This window comes from Cetorhinus maximus, unplaced genomic scaffold (genome assembly GCF_964194155.1).
Source record: "Cetorhinus maximus unplaced genomic scaffold, sCetMax3.hap1.1 HAP1_SCAFFOLD_744, whole genome shotgun sequence".
NCBI lineage: Eukaryota > Metazoa > Chordata > Chondrichthyes > Lamniformes > Cetorhinidae > Cetorhinus > Cetorhinus maximus.
Genome location: NW_027596686.1, coordinates 134,416 through 162,310, shown reverse-complemented (window position 1 = coordinate 162,310; position 27,895 = coordinate 134,416). Strand labels below are relative to the sequence as shown.

General features: G+C 52.4%; 1 protein-coding gene across 1 annotated transcript in view; it reads right to left on the bottom strand.

Moving 5' to 3' along the window:
* Window positions 1-27,895, bottom strand: part of LOC144674654 (baculoviral IAP repeat-containing protein 1-like) — a gene marked incomplete at its 3' end in the record, with an annotated part of 92,352 nt that overhangs the window by 20,027 nt on the left and 44,430 nt on the right. The gene's annotated exons all lie outside the window — the stretch shown is intronic.

Sequence of the window (27,895 nt, the reverse complement as noted above, 5' to 3'; positions counted from 1 at the left end):
AACACACACTCACACTCCAGTGGTCAGGGAACACACACACTCACACTCCCGATTCAGGGAACACACACACTCACACTCCCGTGTTCAGGGAACACACACACTCACACTCCCGATTCAGGGAACACACACACTCACACTCCCGATTCAGGAAACACACACACTCACACTCCCATGTTCAGGGAACACACACACTCACACTCCCGATTCAGGGAACACACACACTCAGACTCCCGTGTTCAGGGAACACACACGCTCACACTCCCATGTTCAGGGTACACACACACTCACACTCCCGTGTTCAGGGAACACACACACTCACACTCCCGTGTTCAGGGAAGACACACACTCACACTCCCGATTCAGGGAACACACACACTCACACTCCTGTGTTCAGGGAACAAACACACTCACACTCCCGTGATCAGGGAACAAACAGACTCACACTCCAGTGTTCAGGGAACACACACACTCACACTACCGTGTTCAGGGAACACACACACTCACACTCCCGTGTTCAGGGAACACACACACTCACACTCCCGTGTTCAGGGAACACACACAATCACACTCCCCAGTTCAGGGAACACACAAACTCACACTCCCGTGTTCAGGGAACACACACACTCACACTCCCGATACAGGGAACACACACACTCACAATCCCGATTCAGGGAACACAAACACTCACGCTCCCGATTCAGGGAACACAGACACTCACGCTCCCGTGTTCAGGAAACACACACACTCACACTCCCGTATTCAGGGAACACACACACTCACACTCCCTATTCAGGGAACACACACACTCACAGTCCCTATTGACGGAACACGCACACTCACACTCTCGATTCAGGGAAAACACACACTCACACTCCCGATTAAGGGAACACACACACTCATACTCAAGATTCAGGGAACACACACACTCACACTCCCGATTCAGGGAACACAAACACTCACACTCCCGAATAAGGGAACACACAAACTCACACTCCCGATTCAGGGAACACACACACTCAAACTCCCGTGTGCAGGGAACACACACACTCACACTCCCGAGTTTAGGGAACACACACACTCACACTCCCGATTCAGGGAACAGACACACTCACACTCCCGTGTTCAGGGAACACACACACTCATACTCCCGATTCAGGGAACACAGACACTCACACTCCCGTGTTCAGGGAACACACGCACTAACACTCCCGTGTGCAGGGAACACACACACTCACACTCCCTATTCAGGGAACACACACACACTCCCTATTCAGGGAACACGCACACTCACACTCTCGATTCAGGGAACACACACACTCACACTCCCGATTCATGGAACACACACACTCACACTCCCGATTCAGGGAACACACACACTCACACTCCCGATTCAGGGAACACACACAATCAAACTCCCGATTCAGGGAACACACACACTCACACTGCCGTGTTCAGGGAACACACACACTCACAAGCCCGATTCAGGGAACACACACACTCAGACTCCCGTGATCAGGGAACACACACACTCACACTCCCGATTCAAGGAACACACACACTCACACTCCCGTGTTCAGGGAACACACACTCTCACACCCCCGATACAGGGAACACACACACTCACACTCCTGATTCAGGGGACTCACACACTCACGCTCCCGATTCAGGGAACTCACACACTCACACTCCTGTGTTCAGGGAACACACACACGCACACACCCGTTTTCAGGGATCACACACACTCACACTCCTGTGTTCAGGGAACACACACACTCACACTCCCGTGTTCAGGGAACACACACACTCACACTCATGATTCTGGGAACGCTCACTCACACTCCCGATTCAGGGAACACACACACTCAAACTCCCGTGTTCAGGGAACACACACACTCACACTCCCGTGTTCAGGGAACACACACACTCACACTCCCGTCTTAAGGGAACACACACTCACACTCCAGTGTTCAGGGAGCACACTCACTCACACTCCCGATTCAGGGAACACACACACTCAGACTCCCGTGTTCAGGGAACACACACGCTCACACTCCCATGTTCAGGGTACACACACACTCACACTCCCGTGTTCAGGGAACACACACACTCACACTCCCGTGTTCAGGGAAGACACACACTCACACTCCCGATTCAGGGAACACACACACTCACACTCCTGTGTTCAGGGAACAAACACACTCACACTCCCGTGATCAGGGAACAAACAGACTCACACTCCAGTGTTCAGGGAACACACACACTCACACTACCGTGTTCAGGGAACACACACACTCACACTCCCGTGTTCAGGGAACATACACACTCACACTCCAGTGTTCAGGGAACATACACATTCACAATCCCGATTCAGGGAACACACACACTCACACTCCCGTGTTCAGGGAACACACACAATCACACTCCCCTGTTCAGGGAACACACAAACTCACACTCCCGTGTTCAGGGAACACACACACTCACACTCCCGATACAGGGAACACACACACTCACAATCCCGATTCAGGGAACACAAACACTCACGCTCCCGATTCAGGGAACACAGACACTCACGCTCCCGTGTTCAGGAAACACACACACTCACACTCCCGTATTCAGGGAACACACACACTCAGACTCCCTATTCAGGGAACACACACACTCACAGTCCCTATTGACGGAACACGCACACTCACACTCTCGATTCAGGGAAAACACACACTCACACTCCCGATTAAGGGAACACACACACTCATACTCCCGATTCAGGGAACACACACACTCACACTCCCGATTCAGGGAACACACACACTCACACTTCTGTGTTCAGGGAACAAACACACTCACACTCCCGTGATCAGGGAACAAATAGACTCACACTCCCGTGTTCAGGGAACACACACACTCACACTCCCGTGTTCAGGGAACACACACACTCACACTCCCGTGTTCAGGGAACATACACACTCAAACTCCCGTGTTCAGGGAACACACACAATCACAATCCCGATTCAGGGAACACACACACTCACACTCCCATGTTCAGGGAACACACACACTTACACTCCCCTGTTCAGGGAACACACACACTCACACTCCCGATTCAGGGAACACAAACACTCACACTCCCGAATAAGGGAACACACAAACTCACACTCCCGATTCAGGGAACACACACTCAAACTCCCGTGTGCAGGGAACACACACACTCACACTCCCGAGTTTAGGGAACACACACACTCACACTCCCGATTCAGGGAACAGACACACTCACACTCCCGTGTTCAGGGAACACACACACTCATACTCCCGATTCAGGGAACACAGACACTCACACTCCCGTGTTCAGGGAACACAAGCACTAACACTCCCGTGTGCAGGGAACACACACACTCACACTCTCTATTCAGGGAACACACACACACTCCCTATTCAGGGAACACGCACACTCACACTCTCGATTCAGGGAACACACACTCTCACACCCCCGATACAGGGAAAACACACACTCACACTCCTGATTCAGGGGACTCACACACTCACGCTCCCGATTCAGGGAACTCACACACTCACACTCCTGTGTTCAGGGAACACACACGCGCACACACCCGTTTTCAGGGATCACACACACTCACACTCCTGTGTTCAGGGAACACACACACTCACACTCCCGTGTTCAGGGAACACACACACTGACACTCATGATTCTGGGAACGCTCACTCACACTCCCGATTCAGGGAACACACACACTCAAACTCCCGTGTTCAGGGAACACACACACTCACACTCCCGTGTTCAGGGAACACACACACTCACACTCCCGTCTTAAGGGAACACACAATCACACTCCAGTGTTCAGGGAGCACACTCACTCACACTCCTGATTCAGGGAACACACACACTCACACTCCCGTGTTCAGGGAACACACACACTCACACTCCCGATTAAGGGAACACAAACACTCACACTCCTGATTCAGTGAACACACACACTCACACTCCCGTGTTAAGGGAACACACACTCACACTCCTGTGTTCAGGGAGCACACTCACTCACACTCCCGATTCTGGGAACACACACACTCACACTCCCGTGTTCAGGGAACACACACACTCACACTCCCGATTCAGGGAACACACACACTCACACTCCCGTGTTCAGGGAACAAACACACTCACACTCCCGATTCAGGGAACACACACACTCTCACTCCCGATTCAGGGATCACACACACTCCCACTTTCACTCCCGATTCAGGGAACACACACACTCACACTCCCGATTGAGGGAACACACATTCATGCTCCCCATTCAGGGAACACACACACTCACACTGCCGATTCAGGGAACACACACACACACTGCCGATTCAGGAAACACACACACTCACACTCCCGTGTTCAGCGAACACATACGCTCACACTCCCATGTTCAGGGAACACACACACTCACACTCCCGTGTTCAGGGAACACACACACACTCCCGATTCATGGAACACACACACTCACACTCCCGTGTTCAGGGAACACACACACTCACACTCCCGATTCAGGGAACACAAACACTCACACTCCCGTGTTCAGGGAACAAACACACACACACTCCCGATTCAGGGAACACACAGACTCACACTCCCGTGTTCAGGGAACACACACACTCACACTCCCGTGTTCAGGGAACACACACACTCACACTCCCGATTCAGGGAACACAAACACTCACACTCCCGTGTTCAGGGAACACACACACACAAACTCCCGTGATCAGGGAACACACACACTCACACTCCCGTCATCAGGGAACACACATACTCACACTCCTGTGTTCAGGGAACACACACACTCACACTCCCGTGTTCTGGGAACACACACTCACGCTCCTGTGGTCAGTGAACACACACACTCCCGATTCAGGAAACACACACACTCACACTCCCGTGTTCAGGGAACACACACACTCACACTCCCGTGTTCAGGGAACACACACACTCACACTCCCGTGTTCAGGGAACACACACACACACTCCCGATTCATGGAACACACACACTCACACTCCTGTGTTCAGGGAACACACACACTCACACTCCCGATTCAGGGAACACAAACACTCACACTCCCGTGTTCAGGGAACACACACACACACTCCCGTGTTCAGGGAACACACAAACTCACACTCCCGTGTTTAGGGAACACAAACACTCACACTCCTGTGTTCAGTGAACACACACACATTCCCGATTCAGGGAACACACACACTCACACTCCCGATTCAGGGAACACACACACTCACACTCCCGATTCAGGGAACACACACACTCACACTCACACTCCCGATTCAGGGAACACACACACTCACACTCCCGAATCAGGGAACACACACACTCACACTCCCGCTTCAGGGAACACACACACTCACACTCTCGATTCAGGGAACACACACACTCACACTCCCGATTCAGGGAACACACACACTCACACTCCCGATTCAGGGAACACACACACTGACACTCCCATGTTCAGGGAACACACACACTCACACTCCCGATTCAAGGAACACACACACTCACACTCCCGTGTTCAGGGAACACACACTCTCACACTCCCGATTCAGGGAACACACACACTCACACTCCTGATTCAAGGAACACACACACTCACGCTCCCGATTCAGGGAACTCACACACTCACGCTCCTGTGTTCAGGGAACACACACACTCACACACCCGTTTTCAGGGATCACACACACTCACACTCCTGTGTTCAGGGAACACACACACTCACACTCCCGTGTTGAGGGAACACACACACTCACACTCACGATTCTGGTAACACTCACTCACACTCCCGATTCAGGGAACACACACACTCACACTCCTGTGTTCAGTGAACACACACACACTCCCGATTCAGGGAACACACACACTCACACTCCCGATTCAGGGAACACACACACTCACAGTCCCGATTCAGGGAACACACACACTCACAGTCCCGATTCAGGGAACACACACACTCACACTCCCGATTCAGAGAACACACACACTCACACTCCCGATTCAGGGAACACACACACACACTCCCGATTCAGGGAACACACACACTCACACTCCCGTGTTCAGGGAACACACACTCACACTCCCGATTCAGGGAACACACACACTCACACTCCCGATTCGGGAACACACACACTCACACTCCCGATTCAGGGAACACACACACTGACACTCCCGAGTTCAGGTAACACACACACTCACACTCCCGATTCAAGGAACACACACACTCACACTCCCGTGTTCAGGGAACACACACTCTCACACTCCCGATACAGGGAACACACACACTCACACTCCTGATTCAGGGGACACACACACTCACACTCCCGATTCAGGGAACTCACACACTCACACTCCTGTGTTCAGGGAACACACACTCACAAACCCGTTTTCAGGGATCACACACACTCACACTCCCGATTCAGGGAACACACACACTCAAACTCCCGTGTTCAGGGAACACACACACTCACACTCCCGTGTTCAGGGAACACACACTCACACTCCCGTGTTAAGGGAACACACACTCACAAACCCGTTTTCAGGGATCACACACACTCACACTCCCGATTCAGGGAACACACACACTCAAACTCCCGTGTTCAGGGAACACACACACTCACACTCCCGTGTTCAGGGAACACACACTCACACTCCTGTGTTAAGGGAACACACACTCACACTCCAGTGTTCAGGGAGCACACTCACTCACACTCCCGATTCAGGGAACACACAAACTCACACTCCCGTGTTCAGGGAACACACACACTCACACTCCCGATTAAGGGAACACACACACTCACACTCCTGATTCAGTGAACACACACACTCACACTCCCGTGTTAAGGGAACACACACTCACACTCCTGTGTTCAGGGAGCACACTCACTCACACTCCCGATTCAGGGAACAAACACACTCACACTCCCGTGTTCAGGGAACACACACACTCACACTCCCGATTCAGGGAAGACACACACTCACACTCCCGTGTTCAGGGAACACACACACTCACACTCCCAATTAAGGGAACACACACTCACACTCCCGATTCAGTGAACACACACACTCACACTCCCGTGATCAGGGAACAAACACACTCACACTCCCGATTCAGGGAACACACACACTCTCACTCCCGATTCAGGGATCACACACACTCCCACTTTCACTCCCGATTCAGGGAACACACACACTCACACTCCCGATTCAGGGAACACACACTCATGCTCCCCATTCAGGGAACACACACACTCACACTGCCGATTCAGGGAACACACACACTCACACTGCCGATTCAGGAAACACACACACTCACACTCCCGTGTTCAGGGAACACACACGCTCACACTCCCGTGTTCAGGGAACACACACACTCACACTCCCGTGTTCAGGGAACACACACACACACTCCCGATTCATGGAACACACACACTCACACTCCCGTGTTCAGGGAACACACACACTCACACTCCCGAAACAGGGAACACAAACACTCACACTCCCGTGTTCAGGGAACAAACACACACACACTCCCGATTCACGGAACACACACACTCACACTCCCGTGTTCAGGGAACACACACACTCACACTCCCGTGTTCAGGGAACACACACACTCACACTCCCGATTCAGGGAACACAAACACTCACACTCCCGTGTTCAGGGAACACACACACACTCCCGTGTTCAGGGAACACACACACTCACACTCCCGTCATCAGGGAACACACACACTCACACTCCTGTGTTCAGGGAACACACACACTCACACTCCCGTGTTCTGGGAACACACACTCACGCTCCTGTGGTCAGTGAACACACACACTCCCGATTCAGGGAACACACACACTCACACTCCCGATTCAGGTAACACACACACTCACACTCCCGTGTGCAGTGAACACAAACACTCACACTCCCGTGTTCAGGGAAATACACACACTCCCGTGTTCAGGGAACACAAACACTCACACTCCCGTGTTCAGGGAACACAAACACTCACACTCCCGTGTACAGGGAACACACACACTCACACTCCTGTGTTCAGGGAACACAAACTCTCACACTCCCGATTCATCGAACACACACACTCACACTCCCGATTCAGCGAACACACACAGTCACACTCCCGTGTTCAGGGAACACACACACACACACTCCCGATTCAGGGAACACACACACCCTCTCGTGTTCAGGGAACACACACACTCACACTCCCGTGTTCAGGGAATACACACACTCACTCCCGTGTTCAGGGAACACACACACTCACACACCTGAATTCAGGGAACACAAACTCTCACACTCCCGATTCAGGGAACACACACACTCACACTCCCGATTCAGGGAACACACACACTCACACTCCCGATTCAGGGAACACACACTCATGCTCCCGATTCAGGGAACACACACACTCACACTCCCGATTCAGGGAACACACACACTCACACTCCCGTGTTCAGGGAACACACATTCTCACACTCCCGATTCAGGGAACACACACACTCTCGCTCCTGTGTTCAGGGAACACACACACTCACACACCCGTTTTCAGGGATCACACACACTCACACTCCTGTGTTCAGGGAACACACACACTCACACTCCCGTGTTCAGGGAACACACACACTCACACTCACGATTCTGGTAACACTCACTCACATTCCCGATTCAGGGAACACACACACTCACACTCCTGTGTTCAGTGAACACACACACACTCCCGATTCAGGGAACACACACACTCACACTCCCGATTCAGGGAACACACACACTCACAGTCCCGATTCAGGGAACACACACTCACACTCCCGATTCAGGGAACACACACACTCACACTCCCGACTCAGGGAACACACACACTCACACTCCCGTGTTCAGGGAACACACACACTCACACTCCCAATTAAGGGAACACACACTCACACTCCCGATTCAGTGAACACACACACTCACACTCCCGTGATCAGGGAGCAAACACACTCACACTAACGATTCAGGGAACACACACACTCTCACTCCCGATTCAGGGATCACACACACTCCCACTTTCACTCCCGATTCAGGGAACACACACACTCACACTCCCGATTCAGGGAACACACACTCATGCTCCCCATTCAGGGAACACACACACTCACACTCCCGATTCAGGGAACACACACACTCACACTGCCGATTCAGGAAACACACACACTCACACTCCCGTGTTCAGGGAACACACACGTTCACACTCCCGTGTTCAGGGAACACACACACTCACACTCCCGTGTTCAGGGAACACACACACACACACTCCCGATTCATGGAACACACACACTCACACTCCCGTGTTCAGGGAACACACACACTCACACTCCCGATTCAGGGAACACAAACATTCACACTCCCGTGTTCAGGGAACAAACACACACACACTCCCGATTCAGGGAACACACACTCACACTCCCGTGTTCAGGGAACACACACACTCACACTCCCGTGTTCAGGGAACACACACACTCACACTCCCGATTCAGGGAACACAAACACTCACACTCCCGTGTTCAGGGAACACACACACATTCCCGTGTTCAGGGAACACACACACTCACACTCCCGTCATCAGGGAACACACACACTCACACTCCTGTGTTCAGGGAACACACACACTCACACTCCCGTGTTCTGGGAACACACACTCACGCTCCTGTGGTCAGTGAACACACAGACACACTCCCGATTCAGGGAACACACACACTCACACTCCCGATTCAGGGAACACACACACTCACACTCCCGTGTTCAGGGAACACACATATATACACTCCCGATTCAGGAAACACACACACTCACACTCCCGTGTGCAGGGAACACAAACACTCACACTCCCGTGTTCAGGGAAATACACACACTCCCGTGTTCAGGGAACACACACTCACACTCCCGTGTTCAGGGAACACAAACACTCACACTCCCATGTTCAGGGAACACACACACTCACACTCCTGTGTTCAGGGAACACAAACTCTCACACTCCCGATTCATCGAACACACACACTCACACTCCCGATTCAGCGAACACACACACTCACACTCCCGTGTTCCGGGAACACACACACACACACTCCCGATTCAGGGAACACACACACTCACCCTCTCGTGTTCAGGGAACACACACACTCACACTCCCGTGTTCAGGGAACACACACTCACTCCCGTGTTCAGGGAACACACACACTCACACTCCTGTGTTCAGGGAACACAAACTCTCACACTCCCGATTCATGGAACACACACACTCACACTCCCGATTCAGGGAACACACACACTCACACTCCCGATTCAGGGAACACACACTCATGCTCCCGATTCAGGGAACACACACACTCACACTCCCGATTCAGGGAACACACAGACTCACACTCCCGTGTTCAGGGAACACACAAACTCACACTCCAATGTTCAGGGAACACACACTCACACTCCCGTGTTCAGGGAACACACACACACACACTCCCGATTCATGGAACACACACACTCACACTCCCGTGTTCAGGGAACTCACACACTCACACTCCCGATTCAGGGAACACAAACACTCACACTCCCGTGTTCAGGGAACACACACACACACTCCCGTGTTCAGGGAACACACACACTCAAACTCCCGTGTTTAGGGAACACACACACTCACTCTCCTGTGTTCAGTGAACACACACATTCCCGATTCAGGGAACACACACTCACACTCCCGATTCAGGGAACACATACACTCACACTCCCGATACAGGGAACACACACACTCACACTCCCGATTCAGGGAACACACACACTCACACTCCCGAGTTCAGGGAACACACACACTCACACTCCCGATTCAGGGAACACACACTCACACTCCTGATTCAGGGAACACACACACTCACGCTCCCGATTCAGGGAATTCACACACTCACACTCCTGTGTTCAGGGAACACACACAATCACACACCCGTTTTCAGGGATCACACACACTCACACTCCTGTGTTCAGGGAACACACACACTCACACTCCCGTGTGCAGGGAACACAAACACTCACACTCCCGTTTTCAGGGAAATACACACACTCCCGTGTTCAGGGAACACACACACTCACACTCCCGTGTTCAGGGAACACAAACACTCACACTCCCGTGTTCAGGGAACACACACACTCACACTCCTGTGTTCAGGGAACACAAACTCTCACACTCCCGATTCATCGAACACACACACTCACACTCCCGATTCAGCGAACACACACACTCACACTCCCGTGTTCAGGGAACACACACACACACACTCCCGATTCAGGGAACACACACACTCACCCTCTCGTGTTCAGGGAACACACACACTCACACTCCCGTGTTCAGGGAACACACACACTCACTCCCGTGTACAGGGAACACACACACTCACACTCCTGTGTTCAAGGAACACAAACTCTCACACTCCCGATTCATGGAACACACACACTCACACTCCCGATTCAGGGAACACACACACTCACCCTCCCGATTCAGGGAACACACACTCATGCTCCCGATTCAGGGAACACACACACTCACACTCCCGATTCAGGGAACACACAGACTCACACTCCCGTGTTCAGGGAACACACAAACTCACACTCCAATGTTCAGGGAACACACAATCACACTCCCGTGTTCAGGGAACACACACACACACACTCCCGATTCATGGAACACACACACTCACACTCCCGTGTTCAGGGAACTCACACACTCACACTCCCGATTCAGGGAACACAAACACTCACACTCCCGTGTTCAGGGAACACACACACACTCCCGTGTTCAGGGAACACACACACTCAAACTCCCGTGTTTAGGGAACACACACACTCACACTCCTGTGTTCAGTGAACACACACATTCCCGATTCAGGGAACACACACACTCACACTCCCGATTCAGGGAACACACACACTCACACTCCCGATTCAGGGAACACACACACTCACACTCCCGATTCAGGGAACACACACACTCACACTCCCGAGTTCATGGAACACACACACTCACACTCCCGATTCAGGGAACACACACACTCACACTCCTGATTCAGGGAACACACACACTCACGCTCCCGATTCAGGGAATTCACACACTCACACTCCTGTGTTCAGGGAACACAAACAATCACACACCCGTTTTCAGGGATCACACACACTCACACTCCTGTGTTCAGGGAACACACACACTCACACTCCCGTGTTCAGGGAACACACACACTCACACTCACGATTCTGGTAACACTCACTCACACTCCCGATTAAGGGAACACACACACTCACAATCCTGTGTTCAGTGAACACACACACTCACACTCCCGATTCAGGGAACACACACACTCACACTCCCGATTCAGGGAACACACACTCTCACACTGCCGATTCTGGGAACACACACACTCACACTCCCGATTCAGGGAACACACACACTCACACTCCCGATTCAGGGAACACACACACTCACACTCCCGATTCAGGGAACACACACTCTCACACTCCCGATTCTGGGAACACACACACTCACACTCCCGATTCAGGGAACACACACTGACACTCCCGAGTTCAGGGAAAACACACACTCACACTCCCGATTCAAGGAACACACACACTCACACTCCCGTGTTCAGGGAACACACACTCTCACACTCCCGATACAGGGAACACACACACTCACACTCCTGATTCAGGGGACACACACACTCACGCTCCCGATTCAGGGAACTCACACACTCACACTCCTGTTTTCAGGGAACACACACACTCACACACCCGTTTTCAGGGATCACACACACTCACACTCCTGTGATCAGGGAACACACACACTCACACTCCCGTGTTCAGGGAACACACACACTCACACTCATGATTCTGGGAACACTCACTCACACTCCCGATTCAGGGAACACACACACTCAAACTCCCGTGTTCAGGGAACACATTCACTCACACTCCCGTGTTCAGGGAACACACACACTCACACTCCCGTGTTAAGGGAACACACACTCACACTCCAGTGTTCAGGGAGCACACTCACTCACACTCCCGATTCTGGGAACACACACACTCACACTCCCGTGTTCAGGGAACACACACACTCACACTCCCGATTAAGGGAACACACACTCACACTCCTGATTAAGTGAACACACACACTCACACTCCCAATTAAGGGAACACACACACTACACTCCCGATTCAGTGAACACACACACTCACACTCGCGTGATCAGGGAACAAACACACTCACACTCCCGATTCAGGGAACACACACGCTCACACTCCCGTGTTCAGGGAACACACACTCACACTCCCGTGATCAGGGAACACACACACACACACTCCCGATTCATGGAACACACACACTCACACTCCCGTGTTCAGGGAACACACACGCTCACACTCCCGATTCAGGGAACACAAAGACTCACACTCCCGTGTTCAGGGAACACACACACTCACTCCCGTGTTCAGGGAACACACACACTCACACTCCTGTGTTCAGGGAACACAAACTCTCACACTCCCGATTCATGGAACACACACACTCACACTCCCGATTCAGGGAACACACACACTCACACTCCCGATTCAGGGAACACACACTCATGCTCCCGATTCAGGGAACACACACACTCACACTCCCGATTCAGGGAACACACAGACTCACACTCCCGTGTTCAGGGAACACACAAACTCACACTCCAATGTTCAGGGAACACACACACTCACACTCCCGTGATCAGGGAACAAACACACTCACACTCCCGATTCAGGGAACACACACACTCTCACTCCCGATTCAGGGATCACACACACTCCCACTTTCAGTCCCGATTCAGGGAACACACACACTCACACTCCCGATTCAGGGAACACACACTCATGCTCCCCATTCAGGGAACACACACACTCACACTGCCGATTCAGGGAACACACACACTCACACTGCCGATTCAGGAAACACACACACTCACACTCCCGTGTTCAGGGAACACACACGCTCACACTTCCGTGTTCAGGGAACACACACTCACGCTCCTGTGGTCAGTGAACACACACACATTCCCGATTCAGGGAACACACACACTCACACTCCCGATTCAGGGAACACACACACTCACACTCCCGTGTTCAGGGAACACACACATACACACTCCCGATTCAGGAAACACACACACTCACACTCCCGTGTGCAGGGAACACAAACACTCACACTCCCGTGTTCAGGGAAATACACACACTCCCGTGTTCAGGGAACACACACACTCACACTCCCGTGTTCAGGGAACACAAACACTCACACTCCCGTGTTCAGGGAACACACACACTCACACTCCTGTGTTCAGGGAACACAAACTCTCACACTCCCGATTCATCGAACACACACACTCACACTCCCGATTCAGCGAACACACACACTCACACACCCGTGTTCAGGGAACACACACACACACACTCCCGATTCAGGGAACACACACACTCACCCTCTCGTGTTCAGGGAACACACACACTCACACTCCCGTGTTCAGGGAACACACACACTCACTCCCGTGTTCAGGGAACACACACACTCACACTCCCGATTCAGGGAACACACACACTCACACTCGCGTGTTCAGGGAACACACACACTCACACTCCCGTGTTCAGGGAACACACACACTCACTCCCGTGTTCAGAGAACACACTCACTCACACTCCCGTGTTAAGGGAACACACACACTCAGACTCCCGATTCAGGGAACACACACACTCACACTACCGATTCAGGGAACACACACACTCACACTCCCATGTTCAGGGAACACACACACTCACACTCACAATTCAGGGAACACACTCACTCACACTCCCGATTCAGGGAACACACACACTCACACTCCCGTGTTGAGGGAACACACACACTCACACTCCCGATTCAGGGATCACACAAACTCACACTCCCGTGTTGAGGGAACACACACACTCCCACTCCCGATTCAGGGAACACACAAACTCTCACTCCCGTTTTCAGGGAACACACACACTCACACTCCCGATTCAGGGAACACACACCCATGCTCCCGATTCAGGGAACACACACACTCACACTCCCGATTCAGGGAACACACAGACTCACACTCCCGTGTTCAGGGAACACACACACTCACACTCCCGTGTTCAGGGAACACACACACTCACACTCCCGTGTTCAGGGAACACACACACACACTACCGATTCATGGAACACACACTCACACTCCCGTGTTCAGGGAACACACACACTCACACTCCTGATTTAGGGAACACAAACACTCACACTCCCGTGTTCAGGGAACACACACACACACTCCCGTGTTCAGGGAACACACAAACTCACACTCCCGTGTTCAGGGAACACAAACACTCAAACTCCTGTGTTCAGTGAACACACACACTCCTATTCAGGGAACACACACACTGACACTCCCGATTCAGGGAACACACACACTCACACTCCCGATTCAGGGAACACACACTCACACTCCCGATTCAGGGAGCACACGCACTCACACTCCCGATTCAGGGAACATACACACTCACACTCCCGAATCAGGGAACACACACACTCACACTCGCGATTCAGGGAACACACACACTCACACTCCCGATTCAGGGAACACACACACTCACACTCCCGTGCTCAGGGAACACACACACTCACACTCTCGTGTTCAGGGAACACACACACTCACACTCCCGATTCAGGGAACACAAACACTCACACTCCCGTGTTCAGGGAACACACACACACACACTCCAGTGTTCAGGGAACACACACACTCACACTCCCGTGTTCAGAGAACACACACTCACACTCCTGTGTTCAAGGAACACACACACTCACACTCCCGTGTTCTGGGAACACACACTCACACTCCTGTGGTCAGTGAACACACACACACACTCCCGATTCAGGGAAAACACACACTCACACTCCCGATTCAGGGAACACACACACTCACACTCCCGTGTTCAGGGAACACACACATAAACAGTCCCGATTCAGGAAACACACACACTCACACTCCCGTGTTAAGGGAACACACACTCACACTGCCGATTCAGGGAACACACACACTCACACTCCTGTGTTCAGGGAACACACACGCTCACACTCCCGTGTTCAGGGAACACACACACTCACACTCCCGTGTTCAGGGAACACACACACACACACTCCCGATTCATGGAACACACACACTCACACTCCCGTGTTCAGGGAACACACACGCTCACACTCCCGATTCAGGGAACTCAATGACTCGCACTCCCTTTTTCAGGGAACACACACACTCACTCCCGTGTTCAGGGAACACACACACTCACACTCCTGTGTTCAGGGAACACAAACTCTCACACTCCCGATTCATGGAACACACACACTCACACTCCCGATTCAGGGAACACACACACTCACACTCCCGATTCAGGGAACACACACTCATGCTCCCGATTCAGGGAACACACACACTCACACTCCCGATTCAGGGAACACACAGACTCACACACCCGTTTTCAGGGAACACACAAACTCACACTCCAATGTTCAGGGAACACACACACTCACACTGCCGTGATCAGGGAACAAACACACTCACACTCCCGATTCAGGGAACACACACACTCTCACTCCCGATTCAGGGATCACACACACTCCCACTTTCAGTCCCGATTCAGGGAACACACACACTCACACTCCCGATTCAGGGAACACACACTCATGCTCCCCATGCAGGGAACACACACACTCACACTGCCGATTCAGGGAACACACACACTCACACTGCCGATTCAGGAAACACACACACTCACACTCCCGTGTTCAGGGAACACACACGCTCACACTTCCGTGTTCAGGGAACACACACTCACGCTCCTGTGGTCAGTGAACACACACACATTCCCGATTCAGGGAACACACACACTCACACTCCCGATTCAGGGAACACACACACTCACAATCCCGTGTTCAGGGAACACACACATACACACTCCCGATTCAGGAAACACACACACTCACACTCCCGTGTGCAGGGAACACAAACACTCACACTCCCGTGTTCAGGGAAATACACACACTCCCGTGTTCAGGGAACACACACACTCACACTCCCGTGTTCAGGGAACACAAACACTCACACTCCCATGTTCAGGGAACACACACACTCACACTCCCGTGTTCAGGGAACACAAACACTCACACTCCCGTGTTCAGGGAACACACACACTCACACTCCTGTGTTCAGGGAACACAAACTCTCACACTCCCGATTCATCGAACACACACACTCACACTCCCGATTCAGCGAACACACACACTCACACTCCCGTGTTCAGGGAACACACACACACACACTCCCGATTCAGGGAACACACACACTCACCCTCTCGTGTTCAGGGAACACACACACTCACACTCCCGTGTTCAGGGAACACACACACTCACTCCCGTGTTCAGGGAACACACACACTCACACTCCCGATTCAGGGAACACACACACTCACACTCGCGTGTTCAGGGAACACACACACTCACACTCCCGTGTTCAGGGAACACACACACTAACTCCCGTGTTCAGAGAACACACTCACTCACACTCCCGTGTTAAGGGAACACACACACTCAGACTCCCGATTCAGGGAACACACACACTCACACTACCGATTCAGGGAACACACACACTCACACTCCCATGTTCAGGGAACACACACACTCACACTCACAATTCAGGGAACACACTCACTCACACTCCCGATTCAGGGAACACACACACTCACACTCCCGTGTTGAGGGAACACACACACTCACACTCCCGATTCAGGGATCACACAAACTCACACTCCCGTGTTGAGGGAACACACACACTCCCACTCCCGATTCAGGGAACACACAAACTCTCACTCCCGTTTTCAGGGAACACACACTCACACTCCCGATTCAGGGAACACACACCCATGCTCCCGATTCAGGGAACACACACACTCACACTCCCGATTCAGGGAACACACAGACTCACACTCCCGTGTTCAGGGAACACACACACTCACACTCCCGTGTTCAGGGAACACACACACTCACACTCCCGTGTTCAGGGAACACACACACACACACTACCGATTCATGGAACACACACTCACACTCCCGTGTTCAGGGAACACACACACTCACACTCCTGATTTAGGGAACACAAACACTCACACTCCCGTGTTCAGGGAACACACACACACACTCCCGTGTTCAGGGAACACACAAACTCACACTCCCGTGTTCAGGGAACACAAACACTCAAACTCCTGTGTTCAGTGAACACACACAGTCCTATTCAGGGAACACACACACTGACACTCCCGATTCAGGGAACACACACACTCACACTCCCGATTCAGGGAACACACACTCACACTCCCGATTCAGGGAGCGCACGCACTCACACTCCCGATTCAGGGAACATACACACTCACACTCCCGAATCAGGGAACACACACACTCACACTCGCGATTCAGGGAACACACACACTCACACTCCCGATTCAGGGAACACACACACTCACACTCCCGTGCTCAGGGAACACACACACTCACACTCTCGTGTTCAGGGAACACACACACTCACACTCCCGATTCAGGGAACACAAACACTCACACTCCCGTGTTCAGGGAACACACACACACACACTCCAGTGTTCAGGGAACACACACACTCACACTCCCGTGTTCAGAGAACACACACTCACACTCCTGTGTTCAAGGAACACACACACTCACACTCCCGTGTTCTGGGAACACACACTCACACTCCTGTGGTCAGTGAACACACACACACACTCCCGATTCAGGGAAAACAAACACTCACACTCCCGATTCAGGGAACACACACACTCACACTCCCGTGTTCAGGGAACACACACATACACAGTCCCGATTCAGGAAACACACACACTCACACTCCCGTGTTAAGGGAACACACACTCACACTGCCGATTCAGGGAACACACACACTCACACTCCCGTGTTCAGGGAACACACACGCTCACACTCCCGTGTTCAGGGAACACACACACTCACACTCCCGTGTTCAGGGAACACACACACACACACTCCCGATTCATGGAACACACACACTCACACTCCCGTGTTCAGGGAACACACACGCTCACACTCCCGATTCAGGGAACTCAATGACTCGCACTCCCTTGTTCAGGGAACACACACACTCACTCCCGTGTTCAGGGAACACACAGACTCACACTCCTGTGTTCAGGGAACACAAACTCTCACACTCCCGATTCATGGAACACACACACTCACACTCCCGATTCAGGGAACACACACACTCACACTCCCGATTCAGGGAACACACACTCATGCTCCCGATTCAGGGAACACACACACTCACACTCCCGATTCAGGGAACACACAGACTCACACACCCGTTTTCAGGGAACACACAAACTCACACTCCAATGTTCAGGGAACACACACACTCACACTGCCGTGATCAGGGAACAAACACACTCACACTCCCGATTCAGGGAACACACACACTCTCACTCCCGATTCAGGGATCACACACACTCCCACTTTCAGTCCCGATTCAGGGAACACACACACTCACACTCCCGATTCAGGGAACACACACTCATGCTCCCCATGCAGGGAACACACACACTCACACTGCCGATTCAGGGAACACACACACTCACACTGCCGATTCAGGAAACACACACACTCACACTCCCGTGTTCAGGGAACACACACGCTCACACTTCCGTGTTCAGGGAACACACACTCACGCTCCTGTGGTCAGTGAACACACACACATTCCCGATTCAGGGAACACACACACTCACACTCCCGATTCAGGGAACACACACACTCACACTCCCGTGTTCAGGGAACACACACATACACACTCCCGATTCAGGAAACACACACACTCACACTCCCGTGTGCAGGGAACACAAACACTCACACTCCCGTGTTCAGGGAAATACACACACTCCCGTGTTCAGGGAACACACACACTCACACTCCCGTGTTCAGGGAACACAAACACTCACACTCCCGTGTTCAGGGAACACACACACTCACACTCCTGTGTTCAGGGAACACAAACTCTCACACTCCCGATTCATCGAATACACACACTCACACTCCCGATTCAGCGAACACACACACTCACACTCCCGTGTTCAGGGAACACACACACACACACTCCCGATTCAGGGAACACACACACTCACCCTCTCGTGTTCAGGGAACACACACTCACACTCCCGTGTTCAGGGAACACACACTCACTCCCGTGTTCAGGGAACACACACACTCACACTCCCGATTCAGGGAACACACACACTCACACTCGCGTGTTCAGGGAACACACACACTCACACTCCCGTGTTCAGGGAACACACACACTCACTCCCGTGTTCAGAGAACACACTCACTCACACTCCCGTGTTAAGGGAACACACACACTCAGACTCCCGATTCAGGGAACACACACACTCACACTACCGATTCAGGGAACACACACACTCACACTCCCATGTTCAGGGAACACACACACTCACACTCACAATTCAGGGAACACACTCACTCACACTCCCGATTCAGGGAACACACACACTCACACTCCCGTGTTGAGGGAACACACACACTCACACTCCCGATTCAGGGATCACACACACTCACACTCCCGTGTTGAGGGAACACACACACTCCCACTCCCGATTCAGGGAACACACACACTCACACTCCCGTGTTCAGGGAACACACAAACTCTCACTCCCGTTTTCAGGGAACACACACACTCACACTCCCGATTCAGGGAACACACACCCATGCTCCCGATTCAGGGAACACACACACTCACACTCCCGATTCAGGGAACACACAGACTCACACTCCCGTGTTCAGGGAACACACAAACTCACACTCCCGTGTTTAGGGAACACACACACTCACACTCCCGTGTTCAGGGAACACACACACACTACCGATTCATGGAACACACACTCACACTCCCGTGTTCAGGGAACACACACACTCACACTCCCGATTCAGGGAACACAAACACTCACACTCCCGTGTTCAGGGAACACACACACACACTCCCGTGTTCAGGGAACACACAAACTCACACTCCCGTGTTCAGGGAACACAAACACTCAATCTCCTGTGTTCAGTGAACACACACACACTCCTATTCAGGGAACACACACTGACACTCCCGATTCAGGGAACACACACACTCACACTCCCGATTCAGGGAACACACACTCACACTCCCGATTCAGGGAACACACACACTCACACTCCCGATTCAGGGAACACACACTCATGCTCCCGATTCAGGGAACACACACTCACACTCCCGATTCAGGGAACACACAGACTCACACTCCCGTGTTCAGGGAACACACAAACTCACACTCCAATGTTCAGGGAACACACACACTCACACTCCCGTGTTCAGGGAACACACACACTCACTCCCGTGTTCAGGGAACACACACACTCACACTCCTCTGTTCAGGGAACATAAACTCTCACACTCCCGATTCATGGAACACACACACTCACACTCCCGATTCAGGGAACACACACACTCACACTCCCGATTCAGGGAACACACACTCATGCTCCCGATTCAGGGAACACACACACTCACACTCCCGATTCAGGGAACACACAGACTCACACTCCCGTGTTCAGGGAACACACAAACTCACACTCCAATGTTCAGGGAACACACACACTCACACTCCCGTGATCAGGGAACAAACACACTCACACTCCCGATTCAGGGAACACACACATTCTCACTCCCGATTCAGGGATCACACACACTCCCACTTTCAGTCCCGATTCAGGGAACACACACACTCACACTCCCGATTCAGGGAACACACACTCATGCTCCCCATTCAGGGAACACACACACTCACACTGCCGATTCAGGGAACACACACACTCACACTGCCGATTCAGGAAACACACACACTCACACTCCCGTGTTCAGGGAACACACACGCTCACACTTCCGTGTTCAGGGAACACACACTCACGCTCCTGTGGTCAGTGAACACACACACATTCCCGATTCAGGGAACACACACACTCACACTCCCGATTCAGGGAACACACACACTCACACTCCCGTGTTCAGGGAACACACACATACACACTCCCGATTCAGGAAACACACACACTCACACTCCCGTGTGCAGGGAACACAAACACTCACACTCCCGTGTTCAGGGAAATACACACACTCCCGTGTTCAGGGAACACACACACTCACACTCCCGTGTTCAGAGAACACAAACACTCACACTCCCGTGTTCAGGGAACACACACACTCACACTCCTGTGTTCAGGGAACACAAACTCTCACACTCCCGATTCATCGAACACACACACTCACACTCCCGATTCAGGAAACACACACACTCACACTCCCGTGTTCAGGGAACACACACACTCACACTCCTGTGTTCAGGGAACACAAACTCTCACACTCCCGATTCAGGGAACACACACACTCACACTCCCGATTCAGCGAACACACACTCACACTCCCGTGTTCAGGGAACACACACACACACACTCCCGATTCAGGGAACACACACACTCACCCTCTCGTGTTCAGGGAACACACACACTCACACTCCCGTGTTCAGGGAACACACACACTCACTCCCGTGTTCAGGGAACACACACTCACACTCCCAATTCAGGGAACACACACACTCACACTCGCGTGTTCAGGGAACACACACACTCACACTCCCGTGTTCAGGGAACACACACACTCACTCCCGTGTTCAGAGAACACACTCACTCACACTCCCGTGTTAAGGGAACACACACACTCAGACTCCCGATTCAGGGAACAGACACTCACACTACCGATTCAGGGAACACACACACTCACACTCCCATGTTCAGGGAACACACACACTCACACTCACAATTCAGGGAACACACTCACTCACACTCCCGATTCAGGGAACACACACTCACACTCCCGTGTTGAGGGAACACACACACTCACACTCCCGATTCAGGGATCACACACACTCACACTCCCGTGTTGAGGGAACACACACACTCCCACTCCAGATTCAGGGAACACACACTCACACTCCCGTGTTCAGGGAACACACAAACTCTCACTCCCGTTTTCAGGGAACACACACACTCACACTCCCGATTCAGGGAACACACACCCATGCTCCCGATTCAGGGAACACACACACTCACACTCCCGATTCAGGGAACACACAGACTCACACTCCCGTGTTCAGGGAACACACACACTCACACTCCCATGTTCAGGGAACACACACACTCACACTCCCGTGTTCAGGGAACACACACACACTACCGATTCATGGAACACACACTCACACTCCCGTGTTCAGGGAACACACACTCACACTCCCGATTCAGGGAACACAAACACTCACACTCCCGTGTTCAGGGAACACACACACACACTCCCGTGTTCAGGGAACACACAAACTCACACTCCCGTGTTCAGGGAACACAAACACTCAAACTCCTGTGTTCAGTGAACACACACACTCCTATTCAGGGAACACACACTGACACTCCCGATTCAGGGAACACACACACTCACACTCCCGATTCAGGGAACACACACTCACACTCCCGATTCAGGGAACACACGCACTCACACTCCCGATTCAGGGAACATACACACTCACACTCCCGAATCAGGGAACACACACACTCACACTCGCGATTCAGGGAACACACACACTCACACTCCCGATTCAGGGAACACACACACTCACACTCCCGTGTTCAGGGAACACACACACTCACACTCCCGTGTTCAGGGAACACACACACTCACACTCCCGATTCAGGGAACACAAACACTCACACTCCCGTGTTCAGGGAACACACACACACACACTCCCGTGTTCAGGGAACACACACACTCACACTCCCGTGTTCAGGGAACACACACTCACACTCCTGTGTTCAAGGAACACACACACTCACACTCCCGTGTTCTGGGAACACACACTCACGCTCCTGTGGTCAGTGAACACACACACACACTCCCGATTCAGGGAAAACTCACACTCCCGATTAAGGGAACACACACACTCACACTCCCGTGTTCAGGGAACACACACATACACACTCCCGATTCAGGAAACACACACACTCACACTCCCGTGTTAAGGGAACACACACACTCACACTCCCGATTCAGGGAACACACACACTCACACTTCCGATTCAGGGAACACACACACTCATACTCCCATGTTCAGGGAACACACACTCACACTCCCGTGTTAAGGGAACACACACACTCACACTCCCGATTCAGGGAACACACACACTCACTCTACCGATTCAGGGAACACACACTCACACTCCCATGTTCAGGGAACACACACACTCACACTCACAATTCAGGGAACACACTCACTCACACTCCCGATTCAGGGAACACACACACTCACACTCCCGTGTTGAGGGAACACACACACTCACACTCCCGATTCAGGCAACACACACACTCACACTCCCGTGTTCAGGGAACACACACACTCACACTCCCGATTCAGGGAACACACGCACTCACACTCCCGTGTTCAGGGAACACACACACTCACACTCCCGATTCAGGGAACACACAAACTCTCACTCCCGTGTTCAGGGAACACACACAATCACACTCCTCTGTTCAGGGAACACACACTCACACTCCCGATTCAGGGAACACACACACTCACACTCCTGTGTTCAGGGAACACACATACTCACACTCCCGATTCAGGGAACACACACTCACACTTCTGATTCAGGGAACACACACACTCACACTCCCGATTCAGGGAACACACACACTCCCACTTACACTCCCGATTCAAGAACACACACACTCACACTCCCGATTCAGGGAACACACACTCACACGCCCGATTCAGGGAACACACACTCTCACACTCCCGATTCAGGGTACACATTCACTCATACTCCCGATTCAGGGAACACACACACTCACACTCCCGTGTTCAGGGAACACACACACTCACACTCCCGATTCAGGGAACACACACACTCACACTCCCGATTCAGGGAACACACACACTCACACTCCCGAGTTCAGGGAACACATACACTCACACTCCGGATTCAGGGAACACACACACTCACACTCCCGAGTTCAGGGAACACACACACTCACACTCCCGATTCAGGGAACACACACAATCACACTCCCGTGTTCAGGGAACACACACACTCACGCTCCCGATTCAGGGAACACACACACTCACACTCCCGTGTTCTGGGAACACACACACTCACACACCCGTGTTCAGGGATCACACACACACTCCTGTGTTCAGGGAACACACACACTCACACTCCCGATTCAGGGAACTAACACACTCACACTCCCGTGTTCAGGGAACACACACACTCACACACCCGTGTTCTGGGATCACACACACACTCCTGTGTTCAGGGAACACACACACTCACACTCGCGATTCAGGGAACACACACTCACACTCCCGTGTACAGGGAACACACACACGCACACTCCCGATTCAAGGAACACACACACTCACACTCCCGTGTTCAGGGAACACACACACTCACACTCCTGATTAAGGGAACACACACACTCACACTCCCGATTCAGGGAACACACACACTCACACTCCCGATTCAGGGAACACACACACTCACACTCCCGATTCAGGGAACACACACGCTCACACTCCCGATTCAGGGAACACAAACTCTCACACTCCCGATTCAGGGAACACACACTCACACTCCCGATTCAGGGAACACACACTCACACTCCCGATTCAGGGAACACACACTCATGCTCCCGATTCAGGGAACACACACACTCACACTCCCGATTCAGGGAACACACAGACTCACACTCCCGTGTTCAGGGAACACACAAACTCACACTCCAATGTTCAGGGAACACACACACTCACACTCCCGTGTTCAGGGAACACACACACACACTCCCGATTCATGGAACACACACACTCACACTCCCGTGTTCAGGGAACACACACACTCACACTCCCGATTCAGGGAACACACACACTCACACTCCCGATTCAGGGAACACACACTGACACTCCCGATTCAGGGAACACACACACTCACACTCCCGATTCAGGGAACACACACACTCACACTCCCGATTCAGGGAACACACACACTGACACTCCCGAGTTCAGGGAACACACACACTCACACTCCCGATTCAAGGAACACACACACTCACACTCCCGTGTTCAGGGAACACACACTCTCAAACTCCCGATTCAGGGAACATACACACTCACACTCCTGATTCAGGGAACACACACTCACGCTCCCGATTCAGGGAACTCACACACTCACACTCCTGTGTTCAGGGAACACACACACTCACACACCCGTTTTCAGGGAACACACACACTCACACTCACGATTCTGGTAACACTCACTCACACTCCCGATTCAGGGAACACACACACTCACACTCGCGTGTTCAGGGAACACACACACTCACACTCCCGTGTTCAGGGAACACACACACTCACTCCCGTGTTCAGAGAACACACTCACTCACACTCCCGTGTTAAGGGAACACACACACTCAGACTCCCGATTCAGGGAACACACACACTCACACTACCGATTCAGGGAACACACACACTCACACTCCCATGTTCAGGGAACACACACACTCACACTCACAATTCAGGGAACACACTCACTCACACTCCCGATTCAGGGAACACACACACTCACACTCCCGTGTTGAGGGAACACACACACTCACACTCCCGATTCAGGGATCACACACACTCACACTCCCGTGTTGAGGGAACACACACACTCCCACTCCCGATTCAGGGAACACACACACTCACACTCCCGTGTTCAGGGAACACACAAACTCTCACTCCCGTTTTCAGGGAACACACACACTCACACTCCCGATTCAGGGAACACACACCCATGCTCCCGATTCAGGGAACACACACACTCACACTCCCGATTCAGGGAACACACAGACTCACACTCCCGTGTTCAGGGAACACACACACTCACACTCCCGTGTTCAGGGAACACACACACTCACACTCCCGTGTTGAGGGAACACACACACACACACTACCGATTCATGGAACACACACTCACACTCCCGTGTTCAGGGAACACACACACTCACACTCCCGATTCAGGGAACACAAACACTCACACTCCCGTGTTCAGGGAACACACACACACACTCCCGTGTTCAGGGAACACACAAACTCACACTCCCGTGTTCAGGGAACACAAACACTCAAACTCCTGTGTTCAGTGAACACACACACACTCCTATTCAGGGAACACACACACTGACACTCCCGATTCAGGGAACACACACACTCACACTCCCGATTCAGGGAACACACACTCACACTCCCGATTCAGGGAACGCACGCACTCACACTCCCGATTCAGGGAACATACACACTCACACTCCCGAATCAGGGAACACACACTCACACTCGCGATTCAGGGAACACACACACTCACACTCCCGATTCAGGGAACACACACACTCACACTCCCGTGTTCAGGGAACACACACACTCACACTCCCGTGTTCAGGGAACACACACACTCTCACTCCCGATTCAGGGAACACAAACACTCACACTCCCGTGTTCAGGGAACACACACACACACTCCCGTGTTCAGGGAACA